Source organism: Equus caballus, chromosome 15, assembly GCF_041296265.1.
Source record: "Equus caballus isolate H_3958 breed thoroughbred chromosome 15, TB-T2T, whole genome shotgun sequence".
NCBI classification, from domain to species: domain Eukaryota; kingdom Metazoa; phylum Chordata; class Mammalia; order Perissodactyla; family Equidae; genus Equus; species Equus caballus.
This window is the reverse complement of record NC_091698.1, coordinates 14110358-14138190: the sequence shown is the minus strand read 5'-3', so window position 1 is coordinate 14138190 and position 27833 is coordinate 14110358. Positions and strand designations below refer to the sequence as shown.

The 27833-nt window shown below is 44.7% G+C and overlaps 1 protein-coding gene across 49 annotated transcripts in view; it reads right to left on the bottom strand.

Moving 5' to 3' along the window:
• The window catches only part of LOC111771824 (ral guanine nucleotide dissociation stimulator-like), a 91685-nt gene that overhangs the window by 49663 nt on the left and 14189 nt on the right, over window positions 1-27833 (bottom strand). For 9 of the 49 annotated variants that reach the window (XM_070234912.1, XM_070234929.1, XM_070234954.1 and 6 more), the window contains 4 exons: window positions 18493-18587; window positions 18144-18326; window positions 13949-14155; window positions 8958-9227 (listed from right to left, as the gene is read on the bottom strand). The gene's annotated coding sequence lies outside the window, so the exon portion shown is untranslated. Of the gene's footprint in view, window positions 1-8957; window positions 9231-13948; window positions 14156-18143; window positions 18350-18492; window positions 18588-21698; window positions 22526-27833 lie in introns of all 49 variants that reach the window. The other 40 variants (XM_070234949.1, XM_070234941.1, XM_070234957.1 and 37 more) reach the window with 18 other exon arrangements.

Sequence of the window (27833 nt, the reverse complement as noted above, 5' to 3'; positions counted from 1 at the left end):
GTATGCAATCTACAGATGAGCCAATCACAGGCCTTCTCCATTTCTTGTAGTGTTTTTGGTTTCTAACATTCCTTTTTGATTCTTTCTTAGAATTTCCCTCTGTCTGTTCACATTCCTCATCTGTTCTTGTGTGCCATCTATTTTTTCCATCAGAGCCCTTAACATACTAATCATGGTTATTTTGGATTCTATGTGTGATACTTCCAAAACCTGTGTCAATGTGAATGTGGATCTGATGCTTGCTTTGTCTGTTTAGACTGTTTTTTCTTGCCTTTTAGCATGCCTTGTAATTTTTGGTTGAAAGCCAGACATGCTGTATTAGGAAATAGGAACTGAAATAAATAAACCTTTAGTGTGAAGTTCTATGCTCATCTGGCTAGGTGTTGGGCTGTGTTTAATATTTACCGTAGCTGTGCATGTCAGAGGCTTCAATTTCCTCTAGTGTCCTTGTTTTTGTGTTTCTTGTGTCTTTAGGTTCCCCTAAATCTCCTCCTTAAACAGAGCCTATGCCTTGCAACTCTTTCAGCTATGATCCCATCACTATACTGCAGCCCTGGGGACGTGGTGGGAAGGTGTTAAGGGAGGGGATATAACTAAATCTTTTAGTGGGCCTGTGTCCCTGGGTTGTGACCTTCACAAGTGTTTCTAAGATTTTTTTTTTTCTTTTCTTTGAACTCTTTAGATGAGACAGGAAGGCTACAGGGGGCTGCAGTTGGGTAATTGCCCTTCACCCACGTGGGATAAGGCTTGGTACTCTTTTCCTCTGCTGAGGAGGCTTCTATTACGGAGGACACTCAGGGGATATTTCAAAATCCTTTCAAAATGGTAACCTTTCTCCCCCACCCTCCCGTGCCAGAAACATCAGAGTTTCTTCATGGTTCTTCACTGTGAGAACTTAGTAGGGTTCCTGGAAGTAACACTCACGAGTAGGTGGGGCCTCCCCTTAAATGGTCCTCCAGGTGTTTCTCACTTTCATGCTAGCCCACATGCATCCTCAGCAGTTTGTCAGTGTCTTTTACGTGTTCCTACCAGTTTATGGCTCTAGTGGCTTCTGCTCCAGGTAAGCTGATCTTAACTGTGATTCTCTGCATTCACCCTCTCTGAAGATTTTGGGTAGTAGTTTGCCCTGCAACCTCAATTCTCTGGTGACTTCAAGAAAAGCCATTGATTTTCAGTTTGCTCAGCTTTTGCTTCTCCTAAGGACCGTAGTAAAGACTCCCAAGATCTTTAAGTGTTGGAGCTGGAACCAAAAGGCACTCCTCAAAGGATAATTCTTTATTTTCCTGTTCCCTTTCTCACATTTTTAAATGACTTTGGCTGGGCCAGAGAGACACCTAAAATGGGAAGTCTGAGGAGAGGACAGACCATTGCTCTCTTAGGGGAAGAGAACAGGCAGAACTAGGGCTTCAGGGAGGACTAAGGATTCCATTTAAATCTCACAGACTATCTGGGTGTGCTGGTAGGTTCCCAAATAAAATCCCAAACAGTGATTCTGTAGTCCTTGATTCAGTTATTTAGCGTTTCAGATCTGTGTAGGAGAACACCATTCCCAGCACTTGATCATGAGTCATCTTGCCATGTCAGGTGCCACTTGCCAAGCCTTCCTTCGTGTTGGGCAGATGAGGAGAACAGAGCTGAGTCTCTGAGCAGATGCTGGAGCAAGAGCTCTGTCCCAGGATACAGGGGCCTATCTGAGGAAGCACAGATGTGACTGTGGGCCTCAGAGTCTATGCCCTCCTTGAGCAGAGGACTTCTGACTGAGAATATCAAGTGTGGACTCTAGCCAAAAATCCTCCTTCGAGGTTTTCAAAGAAGGAAAGACTGAAAGTATTTTATCACCTTTAAAAATTAATAAAAGGAAGGAACGCAAAATTATAGGAATTAAAATAGAGAGTCATATTATTCTTGGATAACAAATATCTGACTTTCCTAAACAGAGAAGTGAGACCAATGAGTCCCAGCCCCTCATTCTTTTCTTTTTGTTCTCAGTGTCAGGGCAGAGCCAAGAGGAGAAGAAAAGGTGGAACACCAAGTGGTAAAGTTCTACCTATCCCACCTGAGCTCTCCAAGGGTAACCCTTCCTGTCCTTTCCATGAGGTCCCAGGTCCATGGTCTCTGAGGATGTCAATCACTAGATACAGTCCCTCTCAGAAAACAGAGCCCTCAGAGGAGAGGCTCATGGGAAAGCAGTCAGAACCTGAAACATTTCTCAGATTCCTGCTCTGCCCACATCTGGGCATGAAGCAGTGATGGACCTGGGCAATGTGCGTTGCCCAATACGTGGCCATATGAGATGTCAAGAGTCAGAACTTCTGTCTCCTGACCTTGTGAAAGTACTTTGACTTCCTGGATGATCAGATTCTTCCTTGAAGTAACCAGTGACCTATGTTCCTCACATGGTGTTTTTGAGCCTCACATGGGATGACATACATATATGAATGAAAGCCCTTTGTGAATGATAAAGCAACATACATACGTGAGCTTTATTATTATCATTAACCGTGCGATCTTGAATCCTAATTCTTAGAGCTCTCCAAGTCCAATCTACCAAGGGTACCATAAAGGACATTCTACTCTGCCTCCTAAAAGATCTCTTTGCTTCTGTCTTCATCACTTTCCTGGTTTCCCAGGTTGGAGAGCTTGCCAGAGCGAAGCAGAGGAGGCAAGGAAGGTGCTTTCTCTGCTGCAAAGGTGACTAAACACAATCCTTCTTTCCTGTATCCCGCTTCTTATTAGCAGGGTCTAAGAATTTCTAGGGCCTCAGTGAAACGTGAGATTGATAAGGGAGGGAAAATCCTCAGATTTTGAAATCCAGATTGTGAAAGTCTTAGGGAGAAGGAAACAACATAGATTGTGAGCTCAAGGAAGTGGGGGGATGTGAAAGGACACTATGCAATGGGTGCCCCTACCTCTGTCAGACCAGGGCCCCATATATTTGTTCTGGTCCTGGCTGCAGCTATGTATATCCTGTCTCCTTCAGTCCCTGGGGCCAGTATCACGATACCACCTGCTTTCGTCAACTGCTATGTCCAGACCCCTCCTGTGAGGTGTGTAATAACACAACCATGGAGGTCAATTGGCTGCTGTTCCTGGAGGACCTGGAAGATGATACTGCCTCTGTGTCCTCTATGGCTTCCACAGCTTCTGGGACTGAGTCATCATTCACTCTGTCCTCCGCCTTCTCAGAAGTCCCTCCTGGAGACCTAACACCATCCCCTCCACCTGACCCTTCCCCACCGCCCCCCTCCGTTCTCTCACCTAACCCAACGACACCCTTAGCTGACTTTCTTTCACCCTCACCACCGGGTCACTCTATGCCACCAGAGCCTTTTCCTCCCTTGGAGTCCAAATTCCCAGAAGACCGTTCCCCACCCCAACCCCTTGCCCTTCCCCCTCTGCCACCACATGACACCCAGGCAACGGGTCCTATTCTCCAACCAGAGGCCACTCTGTCTCTGAATACGATCTTCTCTCTTGACCGCACCTTTTCCCAAGATATTAACGCCTTACCAAATTTGTCCCAGATAATCAATCCCACTGATTCACTGGCTTGTCATCACACACCACCAAGCCTGTCTGTCTCACCACCGACAGACCACCCTTTAACTGTGACTCAATCTAAATCGGTTTCCATCTTATTGAAGTCTGTTCCAGAGAACTCATCTCCAGATAGCCCTGGTGGGTTGTCCACTTATGTCCCAACAGTCAGAGGCACTGACCATTCAAGTCTGTCAATTTCAGAATTCTCTTGTTGTCAGGCTCCTGCCAAGAACATGTTCCTCCCCACATTATCACACTCTGATTTTCAACGAGAGCAAGTTTCCCTCCGTCTACCAGAGACCTGTCTCTGGGGAGACTCTGCTACCAATCACATGGAGGCCAGCAGCCATTCTTTCCTTGGCCTTAACGGCCAGGCATTCTTGGCAAGACAAATAAAAAAGAGAATGGATTTCCAGATATTACAGAAGAAAGAAAAGGAGGAAGGACTATTTTCAAAACAAATGTGCTCAGAAAACCAACGGATGTCTTCAGGGAATTCATTGCAGCCACTTGACGTACAAGACACCACAGCCCCCTAAACTGGCTGGGACATCACAGGCAAACCAGAGCAGCTGAGCATTTGTCAACAGCTACTGTATGTCAAGACTTTGGGAGAAAACTTGCAGCAGAAATATACCCAGCTCTTTTGGGGTCTTCCCTCTCTGCACAGTGAGTCCCTGGTGGCCACTCTCCTGGTTTCTAGAAGTAGTGCCCCACTAGGGTCTCATTTTGTCTTATTCAATGGAATCTGTAATGCTTCTGCAGTCAAGATGTGGGATCAAGAATCTCCACCACTTCCCCATTCTCACCCTCCTCCCCTCCCTGATGTACATCTGCAACCCTTCTCTCAGACCAACCCCCAATCCCAGCCCCCACCTTTCACTCAGGTCCAGCCCCATGCCCACCTTCAATCCCCACTCTCAATCCTACCATCTTCTTCTCCATCCCAGATTAGGGACCATGGAGTGTCTTTCCATAGATCCCAGATTGAGTCAGACTCTCATATCTCAACTGAAAATCAACACCTGAAATGGCACATGTTGCAGAAGCAACAAGAAAGTCTGTGGGGTTTAGTCCCTGCATTCCAAAAATCTCAAGAAGCCACTTGTCCTCAAGCTCTCACCCCTCCTTTGGTCAGCCAGTCCTCACATGCCTATGTGCCAGTCTCTGTCCTTTCTGGCCATTTTCATATCACCAGTGAACCCCAGGATAAAATGGAGCTCCACATTCCAAGGAGGCTATTCTCACACTGCTGCCTCCATGCCAGTAGGAATCTAGAGTCTCTGTGTAAATGCACAGAAACATCTCAGCAAAAAGGCAGACATGCTCACTCACAGCTCCGTCAGCTTCAGGGCCAGAGGAGCAAGGATCGAGCAGAGACTGAATTGAGTTTCCCAGGAAGCTTCCATGAGACGATCTCAACAAAGTTTCAACTAAGGCAGGACATGAAGAGGAATCTTGGATATATCCTAGAGAAGAGCCCAGAAGATAGTCCTCCAAGGGTCTCAGAATGCTACCTACTGAAGAGTCTGAGGGCTGCCTCAGAGACAAAAAGTAGCTGTGTGTGTCACTCAAGGAATTACTCAGGGAATGAACTCTTAAATGTCTCAAGGAAGGACACAGACCAGAATGAAACGAAAACCATTCTTAGATTACATCTAAGCCAGAAGTTTTGGCAGATCACTGCGGGGAGGAGCCCCCTTGGGGTGTGTCATTCATGGCTGGCTGAGGACAACCCATCCCCTCCTTCTGGGAGTTCCCAGAACAATATGGAAAACAGAAATTTGAAAAACATAACAGTAGGTGGGGTCCACCCCCAGATGACCACTCCAGAGCTTTCTTTTCTGGATCCCAACACCCGACAGGTGCTAGAAGCCCATATTATAAGGTTTCGTGTGAGTCAGAGGTGGGGCCTACCCCTCAAAGTTCTTGAATCCATAAAATCCTATAAGTTGAGAGAAGCCAAAACATGGCCTCTTCCCCAATTTGACTTTCTCTCCTCAGCCACCTATATTTCTGGGGTGGATTCCAAAGCTGAGGTTTCCAAGCCCCCTGAGGGAAGCTCTAAAAGTTTTCAGGGAAATAAGTTGCAAACAACGAATTCAGTCCCCATCCTGGATCTTCCACTCCCTGCTACCTCATCTGTGGGCAACGAAGGACAGGGGTCCCTAAAACCATCCCACTCTGATATCGACCGGGAGCTTGCCAAGGACATCCAGGCAATCGAGCATGGCAGACAGACTTCAGAGATCCTCACACACAGCTTTATAGACAAAGTGAGTCACAGTAAGACTGCACTAGACAATAACAGATGCAGCTGAGAGGTGCCCACAAGGCAAGCTGGGGCTGGACATGTGCCAAGGGATGAGAATGTGAGTTCCAGTGATAGAGAGGACATGATTCAGGGCCAAAAGATAGTGGAGAAGAATTGAAAACATTTTTCCACGTCCACCATGAACTTCAGGGAGATATTCAAGGCTGAGGAGCTGTGCGTTCTTACATCACAATCTTGTGACATCTTGACAACCAACAAGTTGGGAAGCTCCCAAATGGTAAATATCAATGTGAGCAAAGTAGAAACTACCCTGACCAGTGAACGTCCCTCATCAAAAATACCAGTTCCCCAAGATTCCAAACCATCAGACATTAAAAAACAGCTCCCTACCGAGTTGAAGTTTCAATTGAAGAGCAAGGAACATAGCCAGCCTAAAGGCTCTCCCGCTGACATATCCCTTACTTCAGATAGCTTGCCTTCGACTCCTCACTGACTCAGTCCCAGAGCGTCTCCAGTGGGGACATGGGAGCTTCCCAGGTGCTGCAAGTCCACTTGGAGGACAATGGAGATTAGCAGGAACCCTGGGCCTCTAAGCATGTCTCATGGAAATGCCAGGATAGGAATTTCCCACCAGCTGCAAAGACAGTGAGACCTCTGGACTCCAGAGCAGGAGAATGTGGAAGCGAGGATTCAGGAGTTGGGACGTCTAAAGCCAGAAAGAAGAGCCACTCTATTGAGGACAGAGAATTAGAGGGCACTTCCCCGTATCTGTCACAGAATGAACAGTTTCCTCTTGAAAGTTACTTCAGAAAAGTAATGAGGCAGTTTTTTCAGTGGATTAATTCCAAGAAAAAAATCACAGGGCAGGAAAGTCCCTAGCAAAAAGCCAAGTTCACGTCAACCTTTGCAGCACTCTGAGACCCAGCTCAAAGTGAAGCTCTCGTGAGCTGTGGGCCTCCTGAAGCTCATGAGCTCATGGCAGCCATCGGGAAGATCCTAGAGGAGAAACTGGCATGGAGATACGAACCTGAGGCTGCAGAGTTAAGTCAGCAGAAGGGGGAACTGCAGGCCCAGGTAGAGCCTGACGAGGGGCATCCCTCCAACTACGGGGCTCTCTGACCCACAGCCAGGGGAATGGGCAAGGACCACATCCTGCAGCCAAGATGCTGTCCCTCCTGACAAGAGTTTTCGTACAAGGGTTAGACAGAAAAGAGACAGGATCAGACAGCCCTGGAAAGTTGTGGCCTTCAAGGACCAGCATTTATGCCAGAGTCAACCCCCTTCCTCACCCTACAGGGAGTCTGTGCCCTATCCAAGACCCACCTGCATGCATGATGTATGCCACGTCCCTCCGGCCACCCTCACCTCTAATGAAAGCACTTTGTTCAGAGATCTGACTCTTCTATTCAAACAGGAAATGCTTCTCCAACACTTCCAGGGAGGAAAAATGTCCCCAAAGAAATCATTCAGTCCTTGTTGAGAAAGCATTGCAGTTTTCACGAGAACACATCCTCTGATGAGAACCATGGTTAGCACAACCAAGGATACTGATCGTCCTCAAGAAATGTTTCTGCTAGGAGAGAGTAGTGTTCTCTGTGTGGTGCTTTGGGCGAGTGGGTTTGGGGTTCCCAGCGCTTATGCTCAGGGAAAGGAAGGAGGGAAGTCAGCTCTGACTGATTTCCTCTTTCGGTTTCTGCAAGATGACCAGTCCCTTGTAGGGGGCCTGACAGTGGCTTTCTCAGTTTTATCTTGGGTCCTGTATTTGACCTTATTCAGATGTCCTGTACTTAAAACACTTTACTTTTTCATAAAAAGTACAAAAAGTTTACTCTAAAAACTTCCGGGCCTTTTCAAAATGAGAAAAACCCTTCAAGTCCAGAACTTGGCTCAACTTGTCTTTCCATCTGCTCCCTCACTATCCTGAACTATACACAGCTGCAGGGTGGGATGCGTTCCTCTGGAAGGATACAGCCAGAATTTCCCCTTGTTGCCTCAGAAAGTTGTGGAATTGGAAGTGTGGGGGTGTTTAGGCCCTGAGGTGAGCGGCAGGGGGAAATGTTGCTCTTGGATCTCTTGGTGAGGAATGAATGTCACCTGCTCCTAAGAGCCTTTCTCTCCCTCAGGAAGTCTGGGTGGTGGGCCACGTCCCCACGCCTCAGCTGACCCTAACGAAAATGGGGAGCAGTTCACCCTTCCCCTTCCTCTACCCTTCCTGGAGCGGAAGGGAGGAGAGAACTCGCAGCTCTGAAAAGGACCAGAGATATGAATATTTTCCTGAAAACGGTAACTTACCTTCATTTAGAAAAAGTTGCTGATTCCTGAGTATCTCACAGGTGAGCAGTCAGTGCAGGTGTGTGTATGGATGGGTTTTGCGATTGTGGACACTGGAGTGGCCAGGGCAGGATCCAGGAACTGGGTGGGTCCCGCTGAAGAATCTGTTATATGTGGGGTGTTAATCTGTCTGGAAGGCACATTCTGAGCTCGACAATGAGGTCTCCCTGCATGTGAGGACACCTCAAGGAATGGGAAGAGCCGCTCCCGAGGGAAACTTCCTCAGGAGGCCCAGCTTGGTAGGATTATTGCAAGACCAAGAGATCACCTGGCTATCATTTGTAGGAATGGTCGTCGGGCAGCCACCCAGAATTTGGGGCAAAAGGAGAAAACAAGTAGGGAAAAAGGAAAGGTGGAGTGAGTGGAAAAGGAAGGAAAAAATGAGGAGGGGAAGAATGACCTTATCATCACTCCTCATGATCCCTGAGGGTCACTTCGAGCTCACAATGTCCCTTCCAGACAGATTAACACCCCACATCCTGGCCATCCATTCCACCCAGCACTACCTTACCTAGGCCTCACCTCCTGGAGACTAATCAGGGCTGGGGGGAGCACAATGATACCACTGCAGCTAAGAGAATTGGGGATAGTCTTCGAGATTGAAGACAGTATCTCCAGGAATGTTGTCAAGGAGGTTGTCCTCTCATTTGGTGCCTGCCTTCCCAGCCATGCTACATCTTACACCTAGGTTACAGTAATTTAGGGGTGTGTTAGTTACTATATAACAAATACCCCAAAAGTTAGTGGCTTAAAAAACCAAGTATTTATTAATTCATAGTTTCTGTTGGTGAGGAATGTAGGCAAGGCCTACCTGGGTTCTCTGCTCCAAGGTCTCTCACAAGGCTGCAATTAAGGTGTCAGCTGGGGCTGGGGTCTCAGCTGAAGGCTTGACTGGGGAAATACACACTTCTTCGCTCACTTCTATAGCTGCTGGCTGGATGCAGTTCCTCAAGGCCTGTTGGACTGAGAGCCTCAATTCCTGGATGGCTGTTGGCTGGAGTTGGCCGGAGGCAACCTTCAGTTCCTTGTCATGTAGGCCTCTCCAACATGGCAGCTTGCTTCATCAAAGCCAGGAGAGAGTCTGCTAGCAAGACACAAGTCACAATCTTGTAAACTAATGAGGGAAATGATATCCCATCACCTTTCCCTTATCCTATTAGTCAGAAGCAAATCATGAGGTCCAGCTTACACTCAAGGGGAGCAGTTTATACAAGGGTGTGACTAGCAAAAGAAGGGATCTTTGGAACCTTCTTAGAACTCTTCCTAACACAAGGGTTTCTTCTTGGACATCCCACTGAGTTCACTGAAGCAAAAGTGACCAAAGGGACCAAGTGGATCCTTGTGCTCATCCATATCCACGTCATCAAAGTTAAAGCTGTTTAATGGCTAAGCGGAGTAACGTCTGGTAAGAAAAACATCAAAGAGATTGAAGCATCCAAAGAAGGAGGGAAAGGTGGCATGGAGGTAAAGGCGGTGTGGGGTCATCATGAACGGTAAAGTGAAAGGAGCCCTTAGAACCACCTGCCTCGCCACTGCCAGTATTCAGACTTAGAGGGGAGGAAAAATTAGGTGCAAGACGGCTCATCCTCACTCCGCCACCGTGTCTCCACTCTGCTCTAGCTCCCCGACTACAGGCCTAAAGAAGCAACCTTCAGTTCCCATAGAGATAGCCAGGCTTATAGAGGAAGCAAACCCTACAGCTTGCAAGGTTTAACTTCTGCTCTTATTGATATATTTAATATAGCACATCCATCATTTCAAATTTGCTTCTCACAGCTTGAACATCAGAGAGGATGAATCACACAATCGATGGCAAAGCCAGTACTAGGGAATTCAGCATGCAGCTCCCATTCTGGGATGTTTTCCATGAACCCATTGCCAAAGAGCTTCTAACCAAGGGAGAGGTGGTGGCTCAAAAGGGCTCACTTACTGGCTGGGGTCACAAAACAAGTCATACCTGGTGCCCAGATATTTGCTTCTATTCAGAGAAACACTGGATGAGGCAACGAGACAGAATTTGCACACTCAGCACATCTAGGCAGTGAACTGTCCAAATGAGGTGACAGTACCACCCAGGAGTGATCCCACACTCTTGTTCTGCTTCTAGTACTGTTTTCCTTTTTCCCAGATTCCAGTTCCTATGGGAAAGCAGGACTCTTACCAAAAGAAGGAAAACGTATTAGCTGAACAGTGACTGGAGAGATGAGGATGAATTTCTCTACAAACAGATTTCATGGGCTTGCTGCTTATACCCAGAGATCAGTGCTGTGCAGCTTGGGGGGCGTGGGGGGTGGGGGTGGGGGTGGGGGTCTCATTTACACGATATTCTGTGGCGCCTGAAGAATTTTCAGTGACATAGAATGTGATGGGAATGGGTTACCTGAATTTTTATACCCTCAAGCCCACACTCCAAACCTAATGTCAGGGCCAATAAAATGCATGAATTGACTGCTACCTTGATGTGGCTTGGGTATGGGAACCCCAGATCCCAGCTTCAGGTACTGTGAATTTCTCTGGTACCAGGTGCTGCCTAAGGGAATCAGCTTTCTTGAGGCAGCCTTCACATGGATTAACACTCAGAACTGTGCCCTAATCTGCAGCCACAATGAAGGGGCCAAGGCTATGAGAAGGGGCTCTTCTCTCTCTCTCTTTTTTTTTTTTTAAGATTGGCACCTGAGCTAACAACTGTTGCCAATCTTCTTCTTTTTTTCTCCCCAAATCCCCTCAGTACATAGTTGTATATTTCAGTTGTGGGTCCCTCTAGTTGTGGCATGTGGGACGCCGCCTCAACGTGGCCTGATGAGCAGTGCCATGTCCACACCCAGAATCCGAACCAGTGAAACCCTGGGCCGCCAATGCGGAGCGTGTGAACTTAACCACTTGGCCACGGGGCTGGCCCCGGGGCTCCTCTTGAGGCCTTTCCTCTGGAACTTCCACTGGCCCTGGATCAGAGCCTAAATTAGGCTATTTTCCTGGGGTCACAAGGACACGTTTGGTCTTCCTTAGGGAGGCCAAGTGGAAGCTCAGAGATTTGTGGAGGCTGCCTCCCTATCTCTCCCAGGAGACTCGGGGTCTGTTCCTTCCTTCTATGGGGGCCAGGAGGTAGAGAAGGAACTGAGTATTATGCAAGTTTAGCAATGCTTCACTGTGGGAGGGGGTTGGGCTGACAAGAGTAGGTAATTTTCCTTTGCAGGGATTCTTGCCCAGCTTGAGGCAACCTTCATTTGAAGCAGGATAATGCTGTTTCTACCCTCCACCTGAGGGGACTCCAGAAGGAATAAAAGTTACCTTTCCTCATTTGTCTTACAGGAAGTTCTGGGCTTCTGGGTTCAGGAGTTATTAATGGCTTTCATGTTTCCTGAACCCAAGGAGAAGTTGTGAGACACCTGTTGTACAGTCCTGTCCAGACCCTCATGTGGGAGGAGACTTTAGCTGGCTGCTCCAAGGAGAGAGGAGATAGGGGTTGACACAAGTGCTGGGGTGAGAGAAGGAGAGTTGCCTAAAGGTAGCAGTGGCTCCAAGACCCTGAGAATCAGGATGTAGACACAAGTCCCTTAGGTGGACGGGTTCTGTGTGGAAGTCCTCTAGCAGACAGCACAATGTTTTAAGGGATGAAGTGATGATGCTGAGATGACTAATCATCAAGCCCCATCATCTTGAGAGCTGTCGCAAGACACGGCATTGCTCACACTTAGCACAGAGGCTGTGCAGCCACTGGCCTTTCAATGGGCCTGAAGGGCTTGGGCAATGAAAATCCCAGGGGCAACCAAGATGGACTCAAGATCACAGGCTCTTACCCACATATTTGATGGTGAATACTTAACTAAATAGGCAAAAAGCTCCCATTAATGACTACTATTGTATATCTTCCTACCCTTTAAAATGGGGTCTTTGAGCCAGATTTAATTTAATTTAGAAAAATTAAGTACTGCTTATTGTACTTCAATGTTGTGAAACAAATTTATGCTTTTTATGTATATTATCCCATTTAAACTTTACAATGCTTTGAAGTAGGTTTCTTTACCCTCTTTTATAGAAGGGCACGACCTGAAGGACAGAGAAGGTAATATATATTCAGAGTGCCAGCACAGAAGAGGGAGCCAGGGATGGAGAGCCCCCTTACGCTGTGAGGGATTCTTTGGATGTAAATGATGGCAAGTACAATTCAACTGACTTTAAAAACAGGATCTGTTGACTCAGGCACCTGAAAAAGGTCTGGGAGTAAGGCTGCCCTCAGGCAGGAGGATTCATATTGGGGATCAGCTGATGTCATCAAGTTTCAGTTTCTATCCATTTCTCTGCTCTAGATTCTGGACTGGCTACCTTGTAAGTCTGTCTGGCAAGTTCGTAGCTACATCTTCCAAACTAAAAGCACAGCTAAAAATGGGTTGTTTCTCCCACTAGTCCCTTCAAAAGTCCCACTGTGCCTTATTGTCTCCAGTTGGGTCACATGCCCAACCCTGACCAAACGCTGTTGCCAAAAGCATGGACCAATCTTTTTGGCCAAGCCTGACTTCAATGCCCTCCTTTAAAGTAAGAGCGTTAGTGATAAACAACTCCACTTGACATGGACTGAAACTGACAACGGAGTTAGATCCCCAGAGGGCAAAAGAAGGACTATTTTTAGAAGGTGAGTGAATGCTGAGTGTCAAAATAAAAACAAAAACAAAACGGATGTCTACTTCAGCCCTCTCTCTCACCACCCCATTTCTGCCTTCTTGTCCAGAGTCATGCCATGGACTGAAGGTTAGAGTTAGAGGAAATGCCAATTCTGTGGAGGACAGGAAAGGAACTCAAAGTGGAAGGAATCAATCAGAGGCCCCAACATCCATGCGGATAGACCATCCAATGATCTGATCTCTCACTGTCTGCTCCTTCTCATCTTAGAGTCCTTTACCTTCATTCCAGTTCAGTTATGGCCATAGCCTAGAACTTATCACCAGCAACACTTGTGTGTTCTGAAAAAATACAGTCTGACATTCCACCCTTTATCCTCTCAGCTTATGCCCTCAGCATGCTAATTCCTCAACCTATTCAGGAACTACAAGCCACTCTATACTTTCCCCTGCTCACCTGACAACCTTTGTCTTCATTTCCTCCCTCTCCAAGCAAAACTTCATGGGGCATCACTTAATCCTAAACCTAAATATACTGCTCTGCTCTAAACAGCCTACCCCCTTCTTTCATTCTTCCTGTCTAGCAAAATCCAACTCTGCCTTCTTTAGAACTGCCTTCAAGTAAGGGCCTGCTTCCTCTTGGATAAAATCACACAAGTGTGTTTGTGCCCCATAAACTTCTTTTCTACATTTGTTGCTCAGCTCCACCACTGCCTCAGAATCCAGTCATTCCTCCTGTGTTACCATGTGCCAGACGCTCTTCCAAGCACTTGGGACACCCAGTGGAGGCAACAAACAGAGGTCCTGTCTCGGGGGAGCTTCTGTGATTGTTTTCTCAGTCAACTCGCTTGCCTAAGTTCTCAAAACAATTCCACTTTCCTACACCTTGTCCACACTCCCCGCTCATTGATCATATGTGCTGGACCACCAGAGGGAAACAGAGAAGTCATCAGATGGGAACTTTTCTTCATAAAAACTTCAAAACAAAACAAAACCAAAACCAAAATGAGATCCTCCATCTCTTCTTTCCTCCTTCCTTCCCACCATACTGAAAGGTTTCCCTCAATGCTTTCCTTAATCCTCGCAACCTGGGATCTGCCCGCCCTTTCCAAGTCACAACACTTTCACATGTGTGGACTATCTGCCTTAATTATCTACTTTTCCAGAGGACCAAGACTACATTTACCTCATCACAGCTGGAAACACCAAGCAGAGCTCAGAATCCTCTGGAGGAATACATTGGCAATGGGAGGGATCTATGGGGAAGGTCCTGCCCAGCATGCTCTGGGGTGGGGCCACGTCCGGGGGCAGGGCCTGAGAGACTCTGAGAGCCTGTTTGGCTTCTTGAGGGCGATGGCACCAGCAACATGGCCAGACATCTCACCTCAGGCTTCTGGAAAATATGAGTTGAGATTTAATTCAAAGACAGGTTCTGAGGAAGGTTTCTGGATGCCTGAGTGACCTTCCCCACTGCCCAGCCTGAAGGATCCTTTCCTCCATCTGCCATTTCCATTACGGTGGGCAGGCCCTCACAGCCCCTGGGCCCCCAAACTCTCACTCCAGGCCCAGCCTTAGAAGGCGCTCAGAGGCCTGGGGGCAGGGCTGTGCCTGCCCAACACCACCCCCTTTGACGATGGCACTCTTAGGAACTCCACCAAGGTGAGAATAGTAATAAATAGAGTAACAATATTGACAACCGTTAAGACTTCACCTTACACTGGCTGCCTGGCCTTGCACAAGTAGCCTGAGTCTCAGATCTCATCTATTATGCGCAGATACTGATGTGTACTGATAGGGTTGGTCCTACGAACTGGAATGAATGAGTAAAGAGTTTTGAACAGTGTTTACCTAACACTAGAAGTTTAATATGTGCTACCCATTATTATCACTCATTTAAAATGCTAGGCCTCCTCTTTATTATTTTAGAAGTATCAATTTACCACTCATTCATTCTTCCTTCCTTCAGAATGAATTTATTTAGTACCTAACATGTGCCAGACACTATGCCAGGCTCTGGAATACAATGGTAAGCAAAAAGGTAGAGTCTCTGCCTTCATGGATCTTACAGTCTAGAGGGGAGATCAGGCAGAAATTAACCATACAAGATTGTGTAAATGTCCCATGTTACATTCTATGAAGGGTTCATGAGCTGGTTGTCGGTGCCAAGGGAGTTTAAAACATGGGGATTGGGCCTAACCAAGGAGAAGAGGGTCTTCCTCACCCATCCCTCAGGAGCTGATAAGGCTTAAGAGGTAACAGGTGAGTAGGAGACAACTTGGCAAAGCAGGGAGGGAGAAGTGTTCCAGGCAGAGGAATCTGGGTGATGAGAGCAGAGAGAGTGAGGAGGGAGGAATGTGATGCAACAAGAAGAGGGAAAAGCGTGGGAGGCACAGATTAAGCAGAGTTCTCTGGGCCAAATCAACTAGTTAAGTCTTTGGAGCAATGGGGAGCCAGGGGAAATTTTTAAGTTAGGATTTATGTATATGTGTAGGGTATTCAGATTTTAGTTGTATTATTTGAGTTTCCAAAAGATTACTGTGAATTAATACTGCGAATTAATGAATTACAGTGATTTAATGTGAAGAATGCTTTGGATGGGGTAAACAGGATGTGAGAGACCAGTGCGAAGGCCACTGCAGTAATCTACGAGAGAAATGATGTCAGCATGGACCACAATGGTGGTGACCAAAGTGGAGTAACGTGGACGGATGTGAGTGGCATGACTTCATTAATTCTAATAAGACGGAACATTTTTCCTTTTGTTTCGCTCCAGTGCCCAAGAGGTACAGGTTGGTGCAAGATGTGGGGTCTTTTATAGAGTTGGACAAGTCAGCAGACACGAAACATTTGAAAAGGCTGCTTGAACTGCTGACTAGCCAAAATCAAAGAGGAAGTTGACCTTCAACCCTTTGTTTTATTCCAGCTGCAGAAGTCATTTTCAGTTACTCTCTGACTCAAGTAAACACCACTCCCTGTCACCTTATCCCTTTGAAGGTTGGTTCACTTCTACATTTTCACGGGGACATGATTCTCACCGACAGTAGAAAGTTCAGCACCCAGACCTGCAGATGTGAAGACACTTGCTCCTCTCTCGAATTATTAGTACTTCTGGGAAACACGTCCCAGTGCCAAACTGTCCTGGTCCTGAAATGACCCCGTTATTTGGGGAGGTAGTAAAGGAAATTGCATGTTTTAAACCCCAAGCGGCACTCTCTTTGGACATCGAAAGGTGTAAATGATAAAATACTTACTAGACTTACAGACCAGGGAGTAAACGGGGGCTGGATGCTGCCCAGACTCTGTGTGTCAGCAAAACATATCTGAGCTCAGCGAAGTAATCCAGGACCAAGTGTTTTCCTCAGTGGAATAATTAGACAACAGAGGTGGGCAATTTAGGAAAGATAACTTCTTCTGTCCCTGCTTTAGAATTTCTATTACAAACAAAACCCAATCCTTAGCAAGATTTAAGAGCATGGGACAAAGACTGCTAGATGTTGAACTGCTGGGAGTGGAGCCCACGTTTTATTTATCTTTGTATCCAAGCACATCCGCAGTGCTTGCCACGAGGCAGATACTCAGTGAATGCTGGGTGGATCAAGGATTCCTCTGTGTTTTCATGGGGTATTTATATGGTATGGGAATTCAGTCATTTTTTGCCCCACTAGGTAGAGATGGATGCTTTCTGTTCTCCATGTTTACTTTGAACACCATTTAGCTACAGGGATGTTCTAAAATGAAATAATAAGGAAACCAGCTATAGTACTATTTTATATATACAGGCAGATACACTTTCTGACCACGTGCAGATATGAATGCTCTCCTTGGAAGATGCTGTTGTAACCTAAATTGCACTAGAATGAGGTTAGAGATGGGGAAGAAAGGGAAAGTAAGGTAAAACTCACAGCTTAATTTCTAGACAGGACTGCTGCTTTAAAAATGAATTTCAGGTGCTTCTTGGCATACTTGGCCCAAGCACTGGAGATTTAACAGTGATTTGTGATTTGGTGTGACCCAGAACATGGCCCAATGGTCCTCGATCCTTTGAAGCAGTCAGTCTGTTCTCTTGATTGCTGTTCTGGACTTTCTCACCATCACTCCCCATCAGGGCCCCATTCCTTCTGCTCTGTCCTAGTGGAACAGTCCCTTGACCTTCATTCTGCCACTACTCTAGCCTCGACTTCTCCTTGTTGCTACATTACTCTATTATTGCTTCTCAAATTGTGGTTCCCAGACCAGCAGCATTAGCATTGCCTGGGAACTTATTAGAAATGCAGATTCTCGGGCCTCACTCTGGACCTACTCAAGAAGAAACTTTGATGTGGGGCCCAGCAATTTTAACAAGCAAGGTAATCTCCAAGGTGAGAACCACTGCTGTACGTAAAGCTCAGTTCTGAGCATATCACCCCTTTGCCCAATACCCTTTATTGCTTTCCTGCCGACAACCACATGAGTGTGTGTGTGTGTCTGTGCACGCCCTTCTATCCAAGGCCTTCTGCAATCAAGCACCAGCTCATGTGTCCCCACGCAGGGAGGTGTCTTCCACAGTCATCCTAATGGGTTACCTGCTCTTCCCTCTGCTCTCCTGCCGCCTATCTCTGTTAATGTTGGGTCCTCTGTTATAAATACCCACCTCCTCCCTCTCCTTGGAGTAACCTTACTCATTCTTTAAGGCTCACTTAAAAATTAATATTTATCTAAGGAATCCATACCTGTGCCTTTAAAACCAAATAGTACTGAAGGCTTTATAAAGAACCATGGCAGGCCCTCCCCCACCTCACAACCCCAATCCTTCCTATCCCTCCAGTTCCATTCCCCATGGAAACCACTTGAGCTGTTTCTATCATAGTTGTTCTGGTGTTTACCCCTATTTATATAACTAATACGCAAATACTTGTATTTAAAAGTAATTTTAAAATATTAGACACTAACTTCTTGCCGTGGTAGATAAAATTTGAGTAGGTAAAATTGCAGGTGGATGAAATTTGGTCGACACCCCATTCTCCTCTTCACTCTTTTCAATCTGTCCTCACTTAAATCTTTATTCATGCAAAGTTCATCTTGGCATGGAAGGTGACCTCTTTCCTGGAACGTGTTCAGAGACTGCTCCTCCCCTGCTCCCACAGAGCTGTGTATCTCTCTTAGTGCACTGTCCCCCTTGCCCTTTCACGTTTGTATGTATGTCTCTCCCATTCCCACCAGCTTGTAAGAGCCAGGAAAGTCTAATCCGTCTTTTACTTTCTCTGAAATCCTCTACTCTACTGAATTCCACTGAAATCCTTTACTCTCTCTGAATCCTCCCACGGCAAAGCACAGGGCCTGGGATATAGTACACACTGAGCAAACGTGGCCAATTTAACCGTAAAGTAAAATATCTGCCTGACCTTTGAAGCTTGCTGGTGTGACAGCAGTACTTGGAATGAGTCTTCCCGTTCCAATGTGGTTTTCCAACATTATTGCGGGGAATAGTAAACTGGAGTCAGGAGACTTGAGCCACACCACCTTCTTGGTGACTTCTTTTAAGACCTTGGGGAAGGCACTTAATGGTTTTGCTTCCGTTTTTTCATCTATAAAGTGGCAACAATAATATCTATGGACAGAGTTGTAGGGAGGACCAAATACAACAGCACAGGTTATCAGGCATAAGGCATTACATTGATTCCTTATGTTTAAAACAAAAAGGCAAACCATTTTCTGGTAGCACATAGGGCTATAACGAGCATTAAAACCAACCTTTAAATAGAAAACTTTATTTTTAGATGATCCACGGGGTCTTTCTTCCAAGATCAGCCTAAGATTTTTCCGGAGGAAACTGTATTCTCATTGTCCTGAAATTTGAAGCAAGAAAATTCAATCATTTAAGACCATTTGCCTATTCTGACTTGTTGATGAGAAATCACCACTACCGCCACCCTTTTAGCCTCTGAAGGGATTGTAAGCTTTGTCTTGATTTGATGGCTCAAAAATAAAATCTACCAAAGGCACGTTTTCTAAGCCTTGTCTGGCTCTACCCATTAGAAAAGTGTGAGCTACTGTTCTATCAAAACTAATTATATTTTAAATCTACAACCAAGTCTCAATTACCAAGGTTAATGGGACTACATGCATACATAATTCTCTCTTACATTTATACAGTGCTTTTAACTTCTTCAAAGCACTTTTCACTGTACTGCATATATAAAACAGAGGCATTTTTTTTAAATCCACAAATAAGGTAAAAAATAAATCTTAAGATCAATCTTTTCAACTTTGTACCTGCCAAAAGCTATTAGAACTTGAAAAATTGTCTAATAGGACTTTCATTGCCCTACTCTCCTCTCGACCCCTCTCAACTAAGGCCAGAAAAGACCGAAAGATCTGGAGGAATCTCCAGAGGAGAGGAAGCCAGAGAGGGAAGGAAGCCAAGGACCTGGGCCATCCACAGCCTGGATCATTAGCTCCAGCGTAATTGAGAATAACTGACTGTATGTGTGACTATGGCCAGAAAATCCAGAAAGAGATGAAAAGGCAAAGAAAATGACCTGTGAGTAACAGTATTTACAGGGTCTGTCTTTGTCATTCTCTCAACAAGCATTATTGAGTGCCTACTGTAATGACAGCTGCTTTCAACAAAGAGGATGGACACAGCAATGAACAACCCAGGCAAGACTGCTATTTTCATAGTGATGACCTTCCTGAATGGTGCAGACAGACAACAAACACAAAGACACACAACTTCACATAAACAAGATAACTTCAGGTGGCACTAAGCTCTGTGGAGTCCATAAACAGAGGAATGTGATAGAGCCTTGGGGAGGGGATGCTGTTGTAGATAAGGTTGCCAGGGAAGGCCTCAGGGTATCTGAGCTGCAATCTGCGAGAAGAGCCCACCCTGTGTAGGTCTGCAAACCAGATGATGGAATGAGTGAACTCACCAAGTATGCTAGAGGGAGAGGGGTCCAGGCCAGTTTCAAGAGGTTCCAGGAAAGTCACTGTTCTGTGGTTATTCACTTTGTGTCCTTTTGGGGATATTACTAAAACCTCTCCAGGACCCCGTATTTATTGCCTCTACAATGCGGGTTGCTAACACTGATCACCTGGACAGGGGAGCGCTGAGAAATAATGGGTAAACAATTGTGAGGAGCCACATAAATGCTAAATAATGCTCACAGTAATAAGCTTTTATTAAAGTCAGCACCTTGATAGGCAGATCACAATCGGATACCTTGGCAAATGTGTAAATTGACGTGGCTGCTCCCTGTGCACACCAGCACCATCCTTTAAAACAGAAAACAATAAATGAGCCTATGGTCATGATATTCGAAGTAGTTAGTGATCAAACAACTGTCTGGAGAGAAAGCTGGTGTGTGAAGTGTAAAATGGGAGCAGGAAGATAATGGCACATCACAGCCCAGCTCACGTAGAGGATAACTCATGAATTGACTGGATGCTTGCTGGTGCACACACCATCTGCTCCAGGGTGGTACTCTAACCCCATCAGGACTAGGTGCTGCCACCAAAAGCCCCAGCAGACAGGAAGGGGAGTGAGAAGGAGCCAGAACAGAAGCATCTCTGGCAGCAGCCCTCTCTGGCCCTCTTGGCCTTGGAAAGCCACCCCTCGGGGAGGACTGAGCAGCCAGCACCAAGGGCCCTACCTTGGAAGGGCACCAAGGAAGTGGTGGGGGGGGTGTGAGGGAGGAGGGATGAGCATTGCATTTCTCCCTACGAGAATGAAATATCCCAACGCCAGGAGAGACTTCAGTTGTCGTTAAAACTGAGCCTCCCCACACAGAGATATGAGTCCACCCCTTAGAAGCAAATCTTCCTCCCCCAAAACCTCCCCCCAAAATATAACATTAACATCACAAAAAATGAATTCTTTTTTGTGGGTCCTACCATCTCTTTGATATAAATACACAAGTGCCTAAACATTCTTTCCCATCTCCCATCCCACATCGGCAATCGGATTGTGACACACACACACACACACACACACACAAGCACATGCTCACACAAATACCACACACACCCAATTCCTTTGTTAAGCCCTGCCTCAGCTATTATAAGGTACCTGTGGAGTGTAGGTCGCATAGCAGAAAAGTTTAAATTACTGTTGCTTCTACTCTGAGAAGCAGACAGGAAGAAAAGACAATAAAAATGAAAACACTTATTTTAAGGCTGAGACTAAACACTCTACTCCACGTTGACTGAGGTCACTTTCCCACTGTGGGATGGGGAGAATCGAGATGATCTCTGAGGTGCTATGAACCCACAGTGCAGACTTCACGTTTTGAGGCTTGACTAGAAATGACGGGGACGTGAAAAAGAACATGGTGAGATAATCCTAGTCTTCAGGAAATTATGGTTTAAACTGGGCTGGAGAAAGACCAAGATCCTCAAAAAAATCTAATTGATTTTAACCAAATGGAGTAATTTTAAAATGTTAAATACACTGGGATATCATATTAAAAGTATTCTGGGAGAGTATGCCGCATGGGATGTGGTAAGTGCTGAATTTCCTGCTGCTAAGGGAGGCATTCCTATCTGCCAGTGTCTCATGCTGCTCAGACCTGAATCATTCATTTAGGTAGACCATTTGTCCAAGTGCGTCATTTCCCAAAATAGCCAATGGAGGAATCCAGGGAGAACTGTCCTGAGGAGATGTGGTCATCCTCAAGGCCAAATCAGTCTAGAATAAGATGGTTCTTAGCAAGACTGCCCAAAGGGCTTCTAGACTTTGTTTGGTAAGTGTTGTTAATGCCTTGGTAACAATGGACTGTTGATAAGGTGGGAGATAATGTCAGAAGGAAGGAAGGTACCCGCTCACATCTTTTGCTTTTAACTTAAGCTAACCCATAAAATCCATTATCAAACCCCAAGGAATGCTCCCAATTATTGTCTTGGACCCTTCATTTCGCTTTGCTTTTTTTTTTTTTTCAACTCTCTATTTCTGTTTTTACCTGGCACTGACTTGCTTGACTCCTCTTCTCCTCTCAGCTTCTGGCTCTGTGCTCCCCCTTTAGACTTGATGAGTAATTTTGGTTTTCCTGCTTTTCATCTTTGGCACCCCTTCAAAAATGGGTTAGGTTTATCTTCTGGCTCTTTTTACTTCTGACTGCTTGGAAGTTTGGATCATACTTAGCCAAGTTTTGATCCCAGGACCTTTCCCTGGCTTTGACCTGTCTCAGCGGCATCTGTGCTGGGCTTCACTCCTCCAGGTGAGGGCGTCGGCAAGAGGGAGGATCAAGCAAAGATCAAGCAAGGAAACAGGAAGAATATCTGGCTCAGCTGAAACTGTGCAGGGCACTGAGGCCTTGCTGGCCGTCCAGTCTCTGCCTCCTTCTTCCTCTGCTGCTTTCATTCCCTCCTGTCTCTGACTTCCAATTTTTATTAAGTTTCCACCTTCTGACTGGTCAATCCTCTTCTAGCATCCCTTTGTAAGATTGAAATGGGAGTGAGAGTGATATCCATTAGCCAAAATAAGTTCGATAGCTGGAAGAAACTGCTGAATCTCTGGCGTCTTTATAGCACTTATGAAATCCCAATTAACCATATTAGTTGGCAAACTGCTCTGGCTTCCCAGGGAGTCAGCTGGTAGGTGAGTCAATAAATATCTGTCAGATGAATGGATGCACACACACTAGTTGTGTAGCATGGCATCAGGTACTTTAAATAATACAAAGCATAAGACTTCATCCTTGGCTGAAGAAGGACATCTTCTCATGGCCATTCACAAAAGGACTGTTTGGAAATATCACCAAGCGCTAGACCAGCTTCGCTATTTCGTCTAGAAAACAAGAAGAAATCTCTTCTTTCAAGAGATGTTTGTGTCATCTCTTAATGCACAACTGGCTTCATGTGGGCAAAAGGGAACGTGAGCAAAGCCCTGGTTAAAGCATAATAGACACCCTTGGGCTAATGAACTGTCGAAGGTATTAGTGTCAGCGGATTTTCTACATACTGCTTTGTAAACAGCAACACGCATAAACCATAAACAAGGAGAATGAAGTGAGCACCCACAGACCCACCACTCATGTCAAATCATACAATGTTGATATCACCCCAGAAGTGTCCACTCTCCTGTCTGATAATCTTTCACTTACTTTTCTTTATAATTTCATCATCTTTATAAACTTTCATAAAACAATTAGTTATATCCAGTTTGGGGATCAAAATAGATTAAAAAATGACAACTGCAGGTGCATTCAACATTGGACATGAAAAAGAAAACTGGTTTTTTAATAAGATACTTGAAGTGTACACTTTCCGTGGGTGATCAAGACATTTACTCTTTCGTCCATTTTTATGTTTGCTGACTGCCAATCACTCTACTCCTTAATACTTCAAAGGTATTTTTCCCAAAGCTGCCTTTTGTCTTACACTAATGCTTTCCCGGACTCAAGTGAATTTTGAAGGAGACTGAGCTCATCATGATGAAATGGACGTTGACATTCCATAACCATCACTGTAATTATTCCTAATTTGTACTTTGCTTCAAAAACTCTCTTCCCTTGCCCCCTAAAGTCTGTACTTTCAGACTAGCATCTACAGCTTTAATTATACCTGACAATAAACTACTCTCACCACAAAATCTTGTTAATCACGGTGTACGTTACTATCTTCAAATATCCTGTTTTTTTAAAACTGCATTTATATCAGGTTCCCAAAGAGTTACAATATTAGCAATGAATGTTTTAACTGTTTCTGTAATTACTGTTTGTAATTACTACAAATCAAAGTTGTACAAACTTTGGATTGGAGGCTGGTTGAATTATCTACCAAACTGGGGTGAATGGTCCTTTAATCAACCGTATACTGAACAAATCTACAGAGTAAAAACTGAGATGGAATTTGAGTGACTTGGTGTGCATCGAGAATCAAATCTGATGCTGTAGTGTTAACAAGGGACTTCAGGTCCAGAATGATTCTGTTAATCACACTTCGTCCAAATTAGTCAGTTAATGTTGTGGGTCCTGATGAGACAGGATTTAGGAAGGCAGAGAGCGGTGGGGAATGCTCCTGGTGATAGGATCCTTAGAGCAAAGGACAGAAGACAAAAGGAGAAGGCTGTATTCCTGAGAAGTGATCTGGACCATAAGCGCTATAATTATAAGCTTATAATGTCACCACACTGCTTTCTGTAATGTAATATTTTTGTTGTCTGTTATTTTCCTTGATTCAGGTTTTGTATTTTTCATGATGTAATAGTGAGGTCTAGTCTCATTTTTCTGTGTATTTGGATACATTGAGTAGAGTGCTCTGGCTGAGTAAAGAGTTTCACATATGGGAGACTTGAGAAACAAGAGTGGCAAGGAAAGTTAGGTCAGATTATGAAAATTCTTAAAATGTTTATATTGGACTTAATCCTTCAGAAGTCATTTAGTGTTCTCTTTTCTTTTTTTGTAATTGAGAGCACCAGGAGGAAAGGAGTGTTTTTGATGATTTATTTTATTTTATTTCTTTCTCTTTTCTTGGAGGAAGATTGGCCCTGAGCTAACATCCGTGCCCATCTTCCTCCATTTCATCTGTGGCTCGCCTGCCAAAGCATGGCCTGATAAGCAGTGTATAGGTCTGTGTCAGAATGGGAACCTACAAACCCCAGGCCGCCAAAGAGGAGCACACAAACTTAACCACTACACCACCGGGCGGGCCCCATTTTTGATGATTTCTAAGGGGTAAAAACTAGGCAGGGAGATTAGGTAAGATGATATAGCAAAAATTCAGGCATTAAGAAATAAGGTTAGACTAGGCTGGCGATGGCGGCCATGGATTGGAAAGGAAGGAAGGATGGATGCAGCATCATAAGGGAAAAATTTGCTTCTTTCCCTTTGTCTTTTCAGCCATTTGGGCTTAACGGTGTTCAGTGCTCCTGATTTATTTCCCTTCCCATTTATATTTTCCTTCTTCCCTTGATAATCTACTTTTGCTTTCCCATTTTTCCCTCTCTTCTCTCCTTTGCTTGCATTCTTATCGCCTTCCCTGATAGGACGATGACTGAATCAGGCAGGTAGACATCAAATGGGAGATCTGAGTAGAAACTAACTATAAGATTTACTAATTAGAGTATGTTGCTGCTTAAAACATTTTTTTTAACCTTTCATCTGCAGTTAAAAAGAAGAACAGAAAGGTGAGGAGGCAAAAAAGGAGTACAGAGGAAAAGGGAGAGACTCATTTATCCATTCATTCAAGAAGTGCTGTGTTTCCAGAGAAAGAGAGAGTGCCAAAGAGAGAGAGAAAACACCACACAATAATTTGTGTTATTGTAGTTGTATCATCTATTTCCCCTTCTAACTCAGTTGGGTAAAGTAGAGATGCCAGATGGGAGGCTAAAGACTAAGGTGACATGGGCAGTCTCCCTCCCTCCCTTATTGCCTGCTGCTTCTCATATCAAAAGATGGAGTCTACATCCCTCCCCCTAGGCCTCAGTGACTGGCTCAACCAATAGGATGCTGTGGAGGTGACTTTCTGGGACTTCTGAGGCTAGGCTGTAAGAAGCCTGGTCTTTTGGAATATTTCCTCTCGGGATGCTTTCTTTTGGAACCCAGCCACCACTCTGAGAGATGCCCAAGTCACATGAAGAGGCCACATGCAGGCCCTCCAGTTGGCAGCCCCGAATAAGATAACAGCCAGCATCCTCAGCAAACACAGAAATGAACCATCTTGACATCCAGCACAATAGAGGCAAAGACGATTTCAGCCCAAGATGACATCTGACTGTACTTCCTAGGAAACCCCAAGCAAGAACCGCCCAGCGAATCCCAGCCAATCCACAGAACAATAAGAGACAAGAATAAGTTACTGTTTCAAGCTACTCCACTTTGTTGTGGTTTGTTATACAGCAATAGATAACTTTTTTCATCCTTACACGAGACACAAAGAATATCGAAAGTTTGAAGATTCATAATGCCACCCGGAATGCATGTGTATTTTTTACGTATTTTTTTCCTTTTAAAGGTCACTTTCTTATTCATTAGCCTTGAAATTGGAATTTGAATTGACCTTGATCAGAAATCCTAAGAAATGCTTAAGCAAATAGTTTAAGCACTATCATATTTTGAGTACTAGCTCAGGATAAAGTGGTATTGATGTGACAAGAATAACGGATGTGTAATCAGAAGATGGAGTTTAAGTCCTAGTTCTGTCATTTATTACTGTGTGGCCTACAACAAGTTATTTAACATTTCTGCTTCCTAGTTTCCAATGCTATAATGTAATCGAAGGTATTTAGTGATGCATGACAAAACACAGACATTCAGTGAATTTCCATTTCTTTCCTTCCTATGAAAGTCCTGTACTCATAAGTGCAACCATATCAGAGCCTATCATACTGCTTCCTAAAACTAAATATTTTTATTATGTATCAAGTATTTCCCTTGATAACTATTTCATAAGCTTCCATAGTGTTGCCTTTACTAGTGTGATCTGCCTCACTTTTCCTGTGGGATAGTTTACTTAATAGATTTTGGGGACTCATTCTGTTGCTGGATTCTTACAAAGACTCTTTTGTGATAACCGTCTTTGGTTTTCAAGGACATGACCCTGTTTCTCGAGTGTGGTTCCCTACTGTAGCATAAATGTTAACAGGTTAAATGCATATCACATAAGAATTTTAATTGTTCATCATATATTTATGTATTGAAATATAGAGTCGAATTGATATAATTGGTAACATTACCCATTTGCTTTGATTTGAGATGTCAAGTGATTGAAAAAATTTTTAATTCAGAATTGAATTACCTTGCTTGTTTGAATTTATCATTTTTGCGTAATTAGGATGAACTAATTTAATTTGCAGTTATCCTTAAATGACTTAACTGATGTCTGCTGAGGTTCTCAAGGCCACAGGATTATGGAGTCATGCTGAACATCACTCTGTCTCTCAGGGTTGGAAGTACCAGTGCACCTTGTGAAGCCTGGAGACAGAAGTTACGAGCTTGATTTTTTCTCCATTAAAGTTTCTTTTCTGTTTTGTCCCCCTCACCTCACTCTAGGCTGCTGCATGTTTCCAAGAAGGACCACATACTGCACTTGGAGGTGGTCCTCCTTTTCCAACTTTGTTCTGATTTTATGTCATTTTTACTTGGTGTTGAGCTCACATCTCAGATCTGCAAAGGAAAGCTGGTTATTTATCTGGTAACTTATGGTTGGAATCCCCAAGACAGTGCTCTTTATAGAGACTGAGGGTCCTTTAGCAAATATTGCTTTTTGATGATGCATTTTAATAAGCCTTTTAAAAATCTGGATACCAGACTACCAGCTAGGGTACCTGGAACCAATAATTTTAAAATAGTGTTTTTCAAACTGCAGGTCCTGGCCCACTAGTGGATTATGAAATAATTCTAGAGGTTGTGACAAGCACTTAAAAAACAATGAAACAAAATGGAATAGATAATATTAGAGTGTATTACACGTAAAAAGGTAAGAACAGTTTCATAAAATTTTTATATTCTTTTGGTGTGTGTGCGTATATACTGATTTACGATAAAAAATAATTTATAGATTTATTTTGTGAGTTGCCATCAAAAGAATTTGAAAGTCACTGCCATGGATTTAAAGTTATCTGAAACAGTTTTGTAATATAGCGTTTTGAAATGAAGCCCCAACAATATATGTAACAAATAAAAGTGTAGATAGGTTTTAGTTGCAAATTTTAAAGGGACTGGCAAGTTACTTTTCCTGAGAAGTCTAGCCCTGGGATGACTGGGTATTTTCCAAAGGGCCAGGAACCAGTTATCCCAATAAACGGTAGGGGCCTAAATGCTCTCTCCCTGGGAGGCTCTGAGGTAACGTTCCTCATCTCACTTGTAATGCTGCCATTGCCCTGCTGCAGTGGCTGTTGGAAGTACCGCATCTTCCCTAACCAGATCAGAAGGACCCAGTTTTCCCAAAGTCTTGGTCTGCCAGAAAGATGGCATTGCTCTTTTCCCCGATTTGTGGGACCTGCACCCAGCTTGGAGAGCTGGAAAACTCCAGCCCTTAACTCCCCTCTTTGCTAGGGAACCACGTTTTCCTTCCCACTGGGTCCTTGGAAGATGGGAAGCAGCAGTAAGGTTACTTGTGTTTTATCCACACCATGTGCGTCTGTGTTTTTGTGT